Raw genomic sequence first — 12,312 nt, 5'->3', positions numbered from 1 at the left:
ATGATATAATCAAACAATATATCCTCTCCTGCATCCCTGAACATTCCCACAGTATGAGTGCACATTGCTAAAACATTGCAAAAGAGATGTTCATTGTACACGTGGGACAATCAAGGGACTTTATTTTGTGGGAAAGGCTATAATTAAGTGGTGCAGCACCTACTTTGCATTCAGATAGTGCCGCGTACCCCCAGGGAAAAAAGTACTGGTAAGAAGGAAATCCACTCATCCCTATTTTAGGTAGGCAGCAGACAAGCTTCTTAGGAGAAAGAGGAAAAGAAGAACAGAAAGCATGCTAGTTGGGTGTTTCTTTGAACAATATTTGCTGGCCTGGTAACCTCCCTCCAGACGTTCTGGATTTCAACTCCCAGCAATTCCAGCAGTCCAACAAATCTGAAGGAAGGCTTCCAGGTTGGGAAAGGCTGAACCCAGTGTGATCAACACACATGGGACAGCTGCAAAGGCCACTTTGTTATTGGCAGCATGAACGAGAACAGACATAGGGTGTTTGAGCCTAAGAACAGCCTAAGCACCATGAACACATTATTCTCTACCAAGCCAAAACACCAAATGTCCTGGAGATATCCAAGGTCAGGCCACTGGCAGCAGCTGGACCTGACTGTCATGAAGCAATTGGCACTGAACTGTGTTCGTGTCACACGGAGCTAGTGCTGACTGCGACATGGATCATGCCCTGATAGCTAGCAAGATCTATCTCCAGCCAAGGAGGGCCTATAGCACAAAGCAGAAAGTGCAGTCACAAATCAACACTGCCAGAGCAGCCATACTTTGTGAACATTTCTCCATTGAACAAGCTCTACTGAATTGCCCCAGAGACAGTATCAAAGCAATGTGGAACTGGATCAAAGAGGCAACCTACAAAACAGCTATGTCCTCCTTTGGCAAAAGAGAGCAGCAGATCCCCAACTGGTTGAAGGCTCACATTAAGGACATGTTAAGGTAGAGCCTGTTTATTGCTGCAAAGCACAAGGTTCTTGCGAACTAAAAGTGTGTGTTCTGTGCGAATATGCGTGCTGTGCTGGGAGAGGCAAGGAGTGATGCCCAGCAGATTTGCCAGATGATGTGCCAATGACTACTGGCTAAAGCTGTGTCAGAGCATTCAACTCACTGCTGGCAGTGGTAACACTTGCAAAATATACGAAGGCATGAAGAAAGCCTTTGGATCAACAGGAAAACTGCATCGCTGAAAACCTTGTCAGGAGAGATCATCACAGAATACCGCAAGCATTGGGCAGAACACTATCAAGAATTGTATTCACAGAAAAACATGGTAGCTGACATAGTGGTTGACAGTGTCCAGACTCCGCCTGTCTTGGAAGAGCTGTGTGTCCCTCCTCCCTTGATGAGCTGAAGAATGACACCCACTCTCAGGCTTGTGGTATATCTGAAAGGGACTCTTCACACTGCTCAGTAAGATAGATGCCCACCTCAGCTCCACAGGATGACCATGTCCTTCCAAGAGAACATGTGTGGCACCATCCAGTATCACAGCTCATCCTTAGATGCCTTCCCTATAAAGAGTGGTGTGAAATAGAGTGGTATTCTCACCCCCAACTCTCTTTAGCATATTCTTCTCTCTGGAGCTCTCAAGTGCCTTCAGCTCAACTGAAGACAGTGTGTATATCCATTTAAGGATCAGCAGGGGTCTATTCAACCTGGCACATCTCTACATCAAGACAAAAGTGTGGTGGGTTCATATCTGAGAATGTTGTTTGCAGATGATGCAGCCTTGGCAGTGTGCCCCAGTGAAGTTCTACAGAGTCTCATCAACCATTTTGCCCAAGCCTGCATGGAGTTCAGCCTTACCATCAGCCTGACAAAGACTACCACCTTTGGCCAGGACTTTGCCAGCACTCTATGCATCAGTACTGCTGACCTCATCAATAAAGGCTGGCAACATCAACCCTGCCATGTGGGCCCTGCAGACAACTGCAGTGCTTGTAGGCATTTACTCATAGCAGCAACCAGAGGATGAATGACTGCTGGGAGGGGAGCAGAGAGAAGAAGTGCCATGGTGCATCTGTAGCAGCCCAACTGGACACCTTCATCTGCCTCAGCTGCAACAAAACATGTCTCTCCTGTGTCAGTCTCTACAGCCACAGCAGGCACATGTTTCCTGAAACAGATGGATGCTAACCAGTCTAATAACAACCCCTGTGCATTTCAAAGGCTATGCATATATATAGCCGTGATTCACGCATGCACACACGTCGTTTTTCTAAACGTCTCCCTTTGCTAGTCTTGAAATCATCAGTGATCAGGATTTCTTCACCTGTAAGGCTGCCATGAGGCCCATAGTGGAAAACACTGTGAATTTGCTGTGAGTCATCTTGAATTTTAAAAGATAAATAATAGCTCATTCTTCCCAAGGTTTCAGAAGCCAGTTTTCCCTGCCTCCCAAATAAGTGTTTCTCTCTTGCTCAGATAACCTTCTGCAGGCATCTCTTCCCCCCCACCCCCGCTCTCATATGACCCTTCCTCTCCAACCCAGTTCCTGCTGTTTCCCCAAAACATCTGATTTCCTGTGAGTTGGAGAGCATTGGGAAAGGGTATAATTGCAATATAATTAATGAATTAGAAGAATGAGATGCTTTAAGTGCTTTCAATATTCCGCTACCCATAATTATCTACAGGAAACGTGTTCATTAACAATCTCAGAGTATCGAGACTCATGTTGATAATGTGAGACTCCTTCTGGGAGGGGGAGGGGGCAGCAAGGGAGGGTTCTGGCTTGTGCTTGCACAAGCTGACTTGCTTACTTTCTATATTTGGGGAGGCACCTGAGAAAATAAGGGTTTATCTACCTGACTCTTGTCTAAGCATATCATTTTCAGAGCTGAGCCAAAAGGCACAGAATGGGGGATTTTCAGAAATGGGTAATTCCATGAAAATGTCAACCTAGAGACTTGTTTTTCATTTCTATGTATAGTTAATATGTTCTGTATCCTTTTAAGTATAATTTTCCAATGTTGAAAATCTGGCAACAGTTTTTCAAAATGGCATTTTACATATGAATAAAACAATTAGAAGTGTGACATGCAAGATGAGTCAGAATTCCTCTTTTTTCTAAAGTTCATTTAAAGACTTATCCAAGAAAATAGAGAATAGGTTAGAGGTAAAGGGACCCCTTACCTTTAGGTCCAGTCATGTACTACTCTGGGGTTGTGCGCTCATCTCGCTCTATAGGTCGAGGGAGCCGGCGTTTGTCTGCAGACAGCTTCCGGGTCATGTGGCCAGCATGACAAAGCCGTTTTTGGAGAACCAGAGCAGTGCACAGAAACACCATTTACCTTCCCGCCGGAGCGGTACCTATTTATCTACTTGCACTTTGATGTGCTTTCAAACTGCTAGGTGGGCAGGAGCTGGGACCAAGCAGCGGGAGCTCACCCCGTCGCGGAGATTCGAATCGCCGACCTTCTGATTGGCAAGTCCTAGGCTCTGTGGTTTAGACCACAGCGACACCCACGTCCCAGAGATTAATGAATTAATGAAGGTTAATGAACCTTTATTGTCTTGATATTTTTGCTTTCTCATTTGATGCATGAATTCTCTTCTTTGAAGTTATTAGCATTAAGAAAATATCATGAGATATTAACTGAAATGTGCTTCACAAGCAACATTCCTTGTGAGCAATGTAACACTACAGTGGCACCACTCACATTTAAACTTCATTTTTTTAGGACTGTTGTATTTTCCTCCTTAAAAAAATAATAATTATTATGGGAGCAATCTTATGCACAAGAAACTGATGTAAGTTAGGCAGAAGTAAAGCTATACCAGATCAAAACTCTGTTCAGCAGCAGGGTGGCTGCTGTTTTGCCTAGTCCGATAGACAGAAAAGAAAACTTTAAAGGTTTTCAAGATGTTTTTCTTGTTTTATTGATTGTGTGTTCTGGGCTCCTTTGGAAGGATATAAATGTAAAAAACACATAAACTGAACATCAGAATTAGAAAGAATGCTTGATCATGGGCGCAGCCAAGAGCGGGTAAGAGGGCAGCTGCCCCCCTTAGATCAACAATAGAAATACTTCACTAACTGACCAATCACATCAGTTCTCTCCCTCGCACTAACAAAAGTTCTGCCCCCTCTAACAAAAATCCTGGCTATGCCCATGACTTGATAGCCAAACAAACACTTCATCTGGAGATCCCTGGTTCAAATCTGCCTCTACTTTACTTCATCAATAAGCTTGCTAAATTGATTTAAGGAAGTCTAGTGACACACACAAACACCTTATAGGTTGGTTGTAGGATTATTGAGTTAATTCATACTGGCGTGTTCAAAACTACTATATGTATTCAATGTTATTAATCTACAGTGCAATGCTGTACATGTCTATTCAGAAGTTAGCCCCATTGAGTTCAGCAGGGCTTCCCCCCATGAGCTGCAGAGAATCTGAAAACAGCAGCCAAATCTATAGAGCCACTTAAACAAGCCTGCCCTCTTCACTGAACTTTAACCACACTGAGCCGACAGGTGGTCCAGCTCAAAATAAACTTCACTGGGCATCCTTCATGCTTCTCAGCTTCTCCCACTGCCCAGAATGAACTATGCACATTGGCTATTCAGATGACTGGGTCGGTAACTTTCAATGATGGCGAGTGACAACAAATGAACATTCCCTCCCCCATGTTGAGGTCCTTGCTGGTATTGACAGGGCATTGAAGCAAAGAAATGGCACAGCTGGAGGGTTGCTTGGTTGGCACTGTTAGGGCACTGAAGTGAGAGAGCTGTCACTGTTGGGGCTCTAGCTATTCCTAATAAGCCATGGTTGAAAGACTGCCTATGTCTCCGAAGCTTCAGATTCCTTCTGTCTTCAAATCAAGGTAACTGCTAGGCACCTGCTGCCATATGCAGCTGCCTTTATACCAAGTCAGACCATTAGTCCGCGTAGCTCCATTTTTTCTACACTAACTGGCAATAGATCTCTAGGATTTCAGACTGAGGACATTTCTAGCCCTGCTTGGATATGCTGGGGTAGAAGTTGGGACCTTCCACTTGCAAAACAGATGCTCTGTCACTGAGCTGAAGTCCACGAAAAGTCAGAGGGAATCACACTATTTTTGAATTCTTTGTTTTTGCTACTGTGTGAAAGAAATAGGGGAGAAATGGTTGTGTTCACAGAAGAGTCCAGTCCAAGACTTCTAATTCAAGGTGTTGTAGCTGTCACTGGCACATCAGATGCTCCAGGCACATCAGGCATGATTGAGGTTGCCTTCACCTCTTCACCTCCCAGATATTTTATCACCAGAAATATGCTGCCCTAGACTATAGAGGTGGAATTCTCTGCTACGGTTTCAGGAGAATTCCCCTTGCCCTGCTTTAAAGCTGAATCTAGCAGGTTCACACCCTTTCCAAAACAATAGAAGAACCAAAGCACAAACATTCACATTTATCACAATTTGAATTTGCAGTTCTCCAACCAAAGTTTACAAAAACTCATATATTTGGTAAAAGTGTACTTGAAAACCAGTATGTTGCTGAAAATATCATGCAAAATTGCATTATATTTGAATAAATTGCTTGCTGAAATGTGCATATTAGCATTGTTGTTGGCTTCTGTCTGTCTCAAGAGACAATGGAAACTGCCTGGGGGAGGGAGTCAAACCTCTGGAGAATCACAGTGTCTGCTGTGGCTGCAGAGACCATTAACTTGTAACTGCTGCCTCCTGCATTGCTTTTGCTGCATTAAGCAGCAGCAAAGTGACCTCTCTGGGGTGCAAGTTTAGACAGTGTGTATGGAGGTTCTACACTGCCCGGACAAGACCCCATTCTCAGCCTCACTGATGTGGTCCAAAGGAAAGGGAGCTGTTTCAAGAGGCAGAACTGTGAGGGGGGAATGGGACTTGGTGCTGACCATCAGGCAATGGATTTTTCCACCTGCCTTGACCCACTCTCCAGCCCTAGGAGCTTTCAGAAAGACGGTTCTGCAGATTGATATGGTCAAATCATAGAACTGTTAAGTTGGAAGGGACCCAAGGGTCATCTAGTCCAAACCCCCTGCAATGCAGGATTCTCAGCTAAAGCATCCCTGACAGATGGCCATCCAACCTCTGCTTAAAAACCTCCAAGGAAGGAGAGTCCACCACCTCCCAAGGGAAACTGTTCCATTGTCGAACAGCTCTTACAGTCAGAAAGCATTTTTGTATGGGCATATATGTGTTTTTTCCATAATATTTTTTATTAAGTTTCCAATTTTACATTTAAAAAAACAACACCAAAAACATTTTACAAACTTTAAAATATCCAGTGACTTCCCTTCTTCTCCTTCCATGGTTCATTTTGCATATCATACATTCCTGCATGTTTTACTATAACCATTCAAATCAGTTTTCTACTTTTACATCAATCAAATATTATTTACACTGTTGAGTTTATCTTATTGCTGCCAGCGTTTTCAGCTGTATACAGTTATTTTCCATAGATTCAATAAATGTTTTCCACTCTTCTGTAAATATATGTTCTTCTTGCTCTCTTATTCTATGTGTTAAATCTACAAGTTCTGCATATTCTGTCAACATAAGTTGCTAATCCTCTTTAGTCGGGACCTCTCTCACTTTCCTTTTGGGGGCTAATCAAACACGGGCCACAGTTGTTACAAACATAAATAACCTTTTCTGACACCTGGGAATTTCTGCCTGGGTTATTCCCAATAAAATGGACTCTGGGTTTTTTGGGGAAAGTACTTTTAAACATCGCTTTTATTTTTTATCTATGTCATTTTAAATTGTGATTGATATTAATGCTGTATTCTTAGTTTTTGATTTTATGGTTTATGTGGAAATTGTTTTCTATTTGGTTGTGTACTTTTTGATGTGTTTTATTTATTGTTTATCACTTTTGTTATGTTGGTTAATTATGCAAATCTTGTCATGTAAGCCGCCTTGAGCATTGTTTTAACTATGGAAAGGCAGCATACATATAAAACGATGATGATGAAACATTTTTTCAACATCATAAATCATTTCCCAATATACTTTTATCTTTTTACATGTCCACCACATATAAAAAAAGGTTCCTTCTGCTTCTTTACACTTCCAATGTGTATCTGATTCTGTCTTATAGATCTTAGGCAACCTAAGTTAAATACCTAAGTTAAATACCATCTATGGATCATTTTTGAATAATTCTCTTTCAGTGAATAACATACAGTAAATTTCAGATCACTTTTCCAAAGTTTCTCCCAGAGGTTGCAATCTATATTGTGTCCTATATCTATTGCCCAGTGTGTCATTAAAGCTTTAACAAGCTCGTCTTTTGTTTCCCTTTCTAAATTTTTAAAATACATTTTTGACAGAAGTTTATCCTTATTTTGTAAAAGTTCTTTTTCAAAATACGAGCTTTGGTCTAAAAATCCATTATATCTATCTAATTTAAGCATATTCTGTATCTGGTGATATTGGAAGGAATCCGTAACTTGGCTCCTTAAGTTTTCCATTAGTTTTAGTTTGGGTTCCCTCCCCTGTAAAATCCAGCTGTTCCCTGTAAGTCACCCATTGTCTATCCATATTAACTTTTTTAATTGTAATTGCTTCGATGGGAGATAGCCACAACACCTTTCCAGCAGATTTTTATACTTCTCCCACTCTATACAAATTCTTCCTAAGAATGTGGTTCATAAATTTAAGCCTTTCTATACCAAAGACATGCATGCCAGCCAAATTTTAAATCATGGCCTTCTAAATCTGTATGGGCATATATCTGGTAAGGTAGGTAAAGGTAAGGTAAAGGACTATGGGGTATGGTGCTCATCTCGCTTTCAGGCTGAGGGAGCCGATGTTTGTCCACATACAGCCTTCCGGTCATGTGGCCAGCATGACTAAACCACTTCCGGTGCACGGAAACACCGTGACAGAAGCCAGAGCACAAAGAAACACCATTTACCTTCCTGCCACAGTGGTACCTATTTATCTACTTGCACTGGTTTGCTTTTGAACTGCTAGGTTGACAGAAGCAATGGGAGCTCACCCCATCTTACGGATTCGAACTGCTGACCTTCTGATCAGCAAGCCCATATATATATGGGCATACATGTGGTAAGGCAATCCCACAAGTAACCTGGTTCCAAGCTGCTAAAGGGTTTATATATTACTACTAATAAAACTAAGATCATGGCCACTGGTCCCATCACCTCTTAGCAAATAGAAAGGGAAGAAATGGAGGCAGTGAGAGATTTTACTTTCTTGGGCTCCATGATCACTGCAGATGATGACAGCAGTCAAGAAATTAAAAGACACCTGCTTCTTGGGAGAAAAGCAATGACAAACCTAGACAGCATCTTAAAAAGCAGAGACATTACCTTGCCAACAAAGGTCCGTATGGTTAAAGCTATGGTTTCCCCAGTAGTGATGTATGGAAGTGAGAGCTGGAACATAAAGAAGGCTGATCGCCAAAGAATTGATGCTTTTGAATTATGGTGCTGGAGGAGACTCTTGAGAGTCCCATGGACTGCAAGAAGATCAAACGTATCCATTCTTAAGGAAATCAGCCCTGAGTGCTCACTGGAAGGACAGATCCTGAAGCTGAGGCTTCAATACTTTGGCCACCTCATGAGAAGAGAAAACTCCCTGGGAAAGACCCTGATGTTGAGAAAGATTGAGGGCACAAGGAGAAGGCGACGACAGAGGACGAGATGGTTGGACAGTGTTCTTGAAGCTACCAGCATGAGCTTGACCAAACTGCGGGAGGCAGTGGAAGACAGGAGTGCCTGGCGTGCTCTGGTCCAGGGGGTCACAAAGAGTCGGACACGACTAAACAACTAAACAACAACAATTAATAATGTAGTTAATAGGCCTACAGCAAAATGTGTACACATTGTCTAACAACAAGGAGAGGGTGCGGTTCTTCTTCCCTTCAGAAATAGCATTTTAGTCATGCAGATTATGCAGATGGAGTAGATTGATTAAAAGCTGAAGATGTAATTACATAGCTAGGATTGGGGAAGGGCTGTAGCTCATTGATAGAACACCTGCTTTGCATGCAGAAAGTCCCTGGTTCAATCCCAGCATCTTCAGGTAAGACTTGGGGCCTGCCTGGAATCCTGGAGAGCCACTGCTAGCCAATGTAGACAATGGGCCTCTAGATGGACTAGCGACCCAGCTTCATTTAAGCCAGCTTCCTGTGTTCCTAAGGGAATTGTCACTTTCATTAGGGAACTTTCATTAGGTGACAGCTGGAAAGGGGTCTGTTTTGACTATGGCAACATTGCTTGGAAGAGTCCATTTGTATTGACTTCGTGTCTAAGGGTTCAGAGAACTGCCATATTTTGACGGTGAGCACCTTATGGATCATTTTCATGAAATCTGACAGCTCACTATTTATGGATCTGCCAAACCATCCATCTATGTTGCCAGTCTCCCAAAGAGAAACTGACCTTCAGCTTGTCGGCATCACCAACCTAGGCAGGTAGTCCACAGGTGTCGGCCAACCGTAAGCAAGGGATGGAGAACCTATTTGTCCCTTAAATGTGTGAGTGTGTCTCCCTCCGTTTGATAATGTAAATAAAGCCTTTTAAAAAGTCCACTGTTTTCATCTGCAGTTCTGAGTTGCCTGAGGGGTTCCCTTGGTGGTTGTGTTGGCACATAATAATAAAATATCTTCTTTTAAAAATTGAAAAGAGAGTGAGTCCTTTTCAAAGCGTTGCTTTGAATGCTGCTCCCTTACTGTTTTTGCAGAATAAAATGAAATGAAATCCAAGGGCCTTGTCAGTGTTAGATCCTTCGTTTGCCGTTTGAAAGTCTAATAAGGAAGAGCATCGGCTTTCTTCTTTCTCAAGATGGTGGTCCCAGGATCATGCGACTCAGCCAGCATTGGTGTGGTGGGGCGTATATGTGCTGAAAGCAAGGAGGGCAGTGGATTTTGCAGGAAATGCTCCTGCAGCGTCTTGAGGAGTTTGGTGATTCAGCTGTGAAACATTGGAGCTTTTCTTCCTTTTCTCACTGGCTCCTAGCTGCCTTTTCAAAGATTTGCTTCACTCGCTAGAAAATCGCTTTGGTCCTTTTCATGTTGGAAGCCTTTGTTGTTTGGTGTGTTTGCTGGCAGCATCCTTCTCACTTTGGAGTTCACCCCACAAGCTGGCCAAGGTCTATCATGTGCTTCTTCACAGGGGCTCCTATGGGATTCTTACAAAGGGCTGTGCCCAGCTTAGTTCTGTTCAGGGTAAACTCACTGAAATTAATTAGAGGCATTCCAGTACATTTTGCTCAGGGTAGAGCTACTGAAATTACTAAACCTAACCTGATCATTAATTTCAACAGGTCTACTCTGAGCAAAACTTACTTGAATACTACCCTTTGGATCAAAGTTCATTTTTTTCAGTCGGTCAACTTTGAGTAACACTAGCTGTCTCATCCAATAATGCTGCACTTCAAAAATCAGACAGTGCAGTGGAACAAACAGGAAAGGACAGATCTCTCAATTTCACTTTCTCATTTGCCAGTCTTGATTCAGTTCAGGGATGAGGGAGAAATTTGAATCTTAAGACTATCCCTGCCTCCAAGTCCCTGGCCAGAAAGTTACAGGTATCAACAAGGGTGTCCCACATGACCTTAAAGTGATGCTGTGCAATGCCAGGTCAATGACCAACAAGACCAATGCCAAATATGGATCAAGGAATTGACCTGGCATGTGTAACAGAGATGTGGTTGGACACAGCAGCTGGGCCTGTTCTTGCCACTGCTTGTCCACCAACTTTCTCTTACACACAGCAGCAGAGGTCATGTAGATGGGGAAGGGGTTGTAGTGGTTTTTAAGAAGTCCTTTGTTTTCACCAGATGTCCTGTTAGGGAGATCCAGCTCTCTGAGTGCAAGTTCTGGAAATTGGGCAATAGAGGCAGTACAGGATTCCTGTTGGTGTACCAACCTCTCTGCTGCACCAAGGATTCACTGCTTAAGTTGCTTCAGGTCAGGTCAAATGTTCTCCTGGAGACACCTAGTCTGGTGATCCTTGAGCATTCCCCCCCCCCAATTATTTATTTATCTGTTCTGTTTTAACAAAGTAATAATCATAATTAAATAAGAATAAACATGTGCACCCCACCACCAAGACCATTCCATTGTATCTATTCAACCTCCCAAAATTTCAACACCTCTTGTCATGGTTTGACCCCTTTCTGTTTTAATAGTACAAATTCTACAAACACCCTCCATATCTCCTCGAAATCATTTCTCCTGCACATTCCTTGTCTTACCTTAATGGCACATGTTAAATTATCGTTAATAGCTTCCATTTTATATTCTGCTTGCCCCTTCCACTTCTTGGCTATAATAATTTGTGCAGCTGCCAATAAATTTGTGAGCAAGTCCTTCATAGCCTGTGAACCTTCTACCCCATCGTAAATTGATAATAATGCTACTGGACTTAAGGTCAGCTTTAACCCAGTGATTTCTGTTATCTCCTTAAACACCCTTTGCCCCCCCCCCATGTACATATTTACACCCCCACCACATGTGAACATAATTCCCTGTTTCCTGGCATCCCTTCCAACGTAACACCAGATATTCCTTATTTATTTGAATTAATCTGACTGATGTTAAATACCATCTCCAAATTAATTTATAATATTTTTCTTTTATTCTTATAGACAACATTTTCAAAATATGTTTCTCCCCTATTTCTCCCCAGCTTTGACTATCTATTTGCCCTGTTGTCTTCTTTTCCCACACCTCTTATAATTGATCTTCTTGATCCTCCATTTCTAGTAATATTTTATAAATTTCACTGGTTTCCTCTTTTATCTGTATTTTCTTCTTTATCTCCCCTTTATATATTTTTTTTCATATTTTGTATATTCTTTGCAGTTCTTGTTTTCCCTTAACCACTTCTTTGACCATTACTCCAGTTGTATACAGTTAAGCCAAGTTATTTTACTTTCTATTAGAGCTTTGTCCTGGAGCATTTTAACATCCATGCCAACATTACCTTACAAGAAGCCACTCAGGACTTGATGGAAAGCATGGCATCCATGGTGCTGTCCCTGAATAAATCTGGCCCTACTCATAGCCATGGGCATGCCTTAGATCTGGTGTTTACCTCTGTGGATGTGGGTGACACTAAGTTCCAGTGGAACAAAAGTAGTGCCATGGTTGGATCACTTCCTGGTGCAACTAGACTTCTCTGCAACCCTTCCCCTCTGCAGGGAGATGGGAACAATTTGAATGGTCCCCCCTCACTTAGTGGATTCAAATGGCTTCCAGAGAATGGTAGGAGATATCTTATCCCATGTCAATGGCCTCTCAGTTGATTCCCTGGCTGCCTGTTGGAATGAAGTGCCCCCTCCTATTGCATGGAG

The sequence above is a fragment of the Podarcis erhardii genome, assembly GCF_964252035.2.
Source record: "Podarcis erhardii genome assembly, chromosome: Z".
Taxonomy (NCBI): Eukaryota; Metazoa; Chordata; class Lepidosauria; order Squamata; family Lacertidae; genus Podarcis; species Podarcis erhardii.
Note: the sequence above shows the minus strand (reverse complement) of the source record.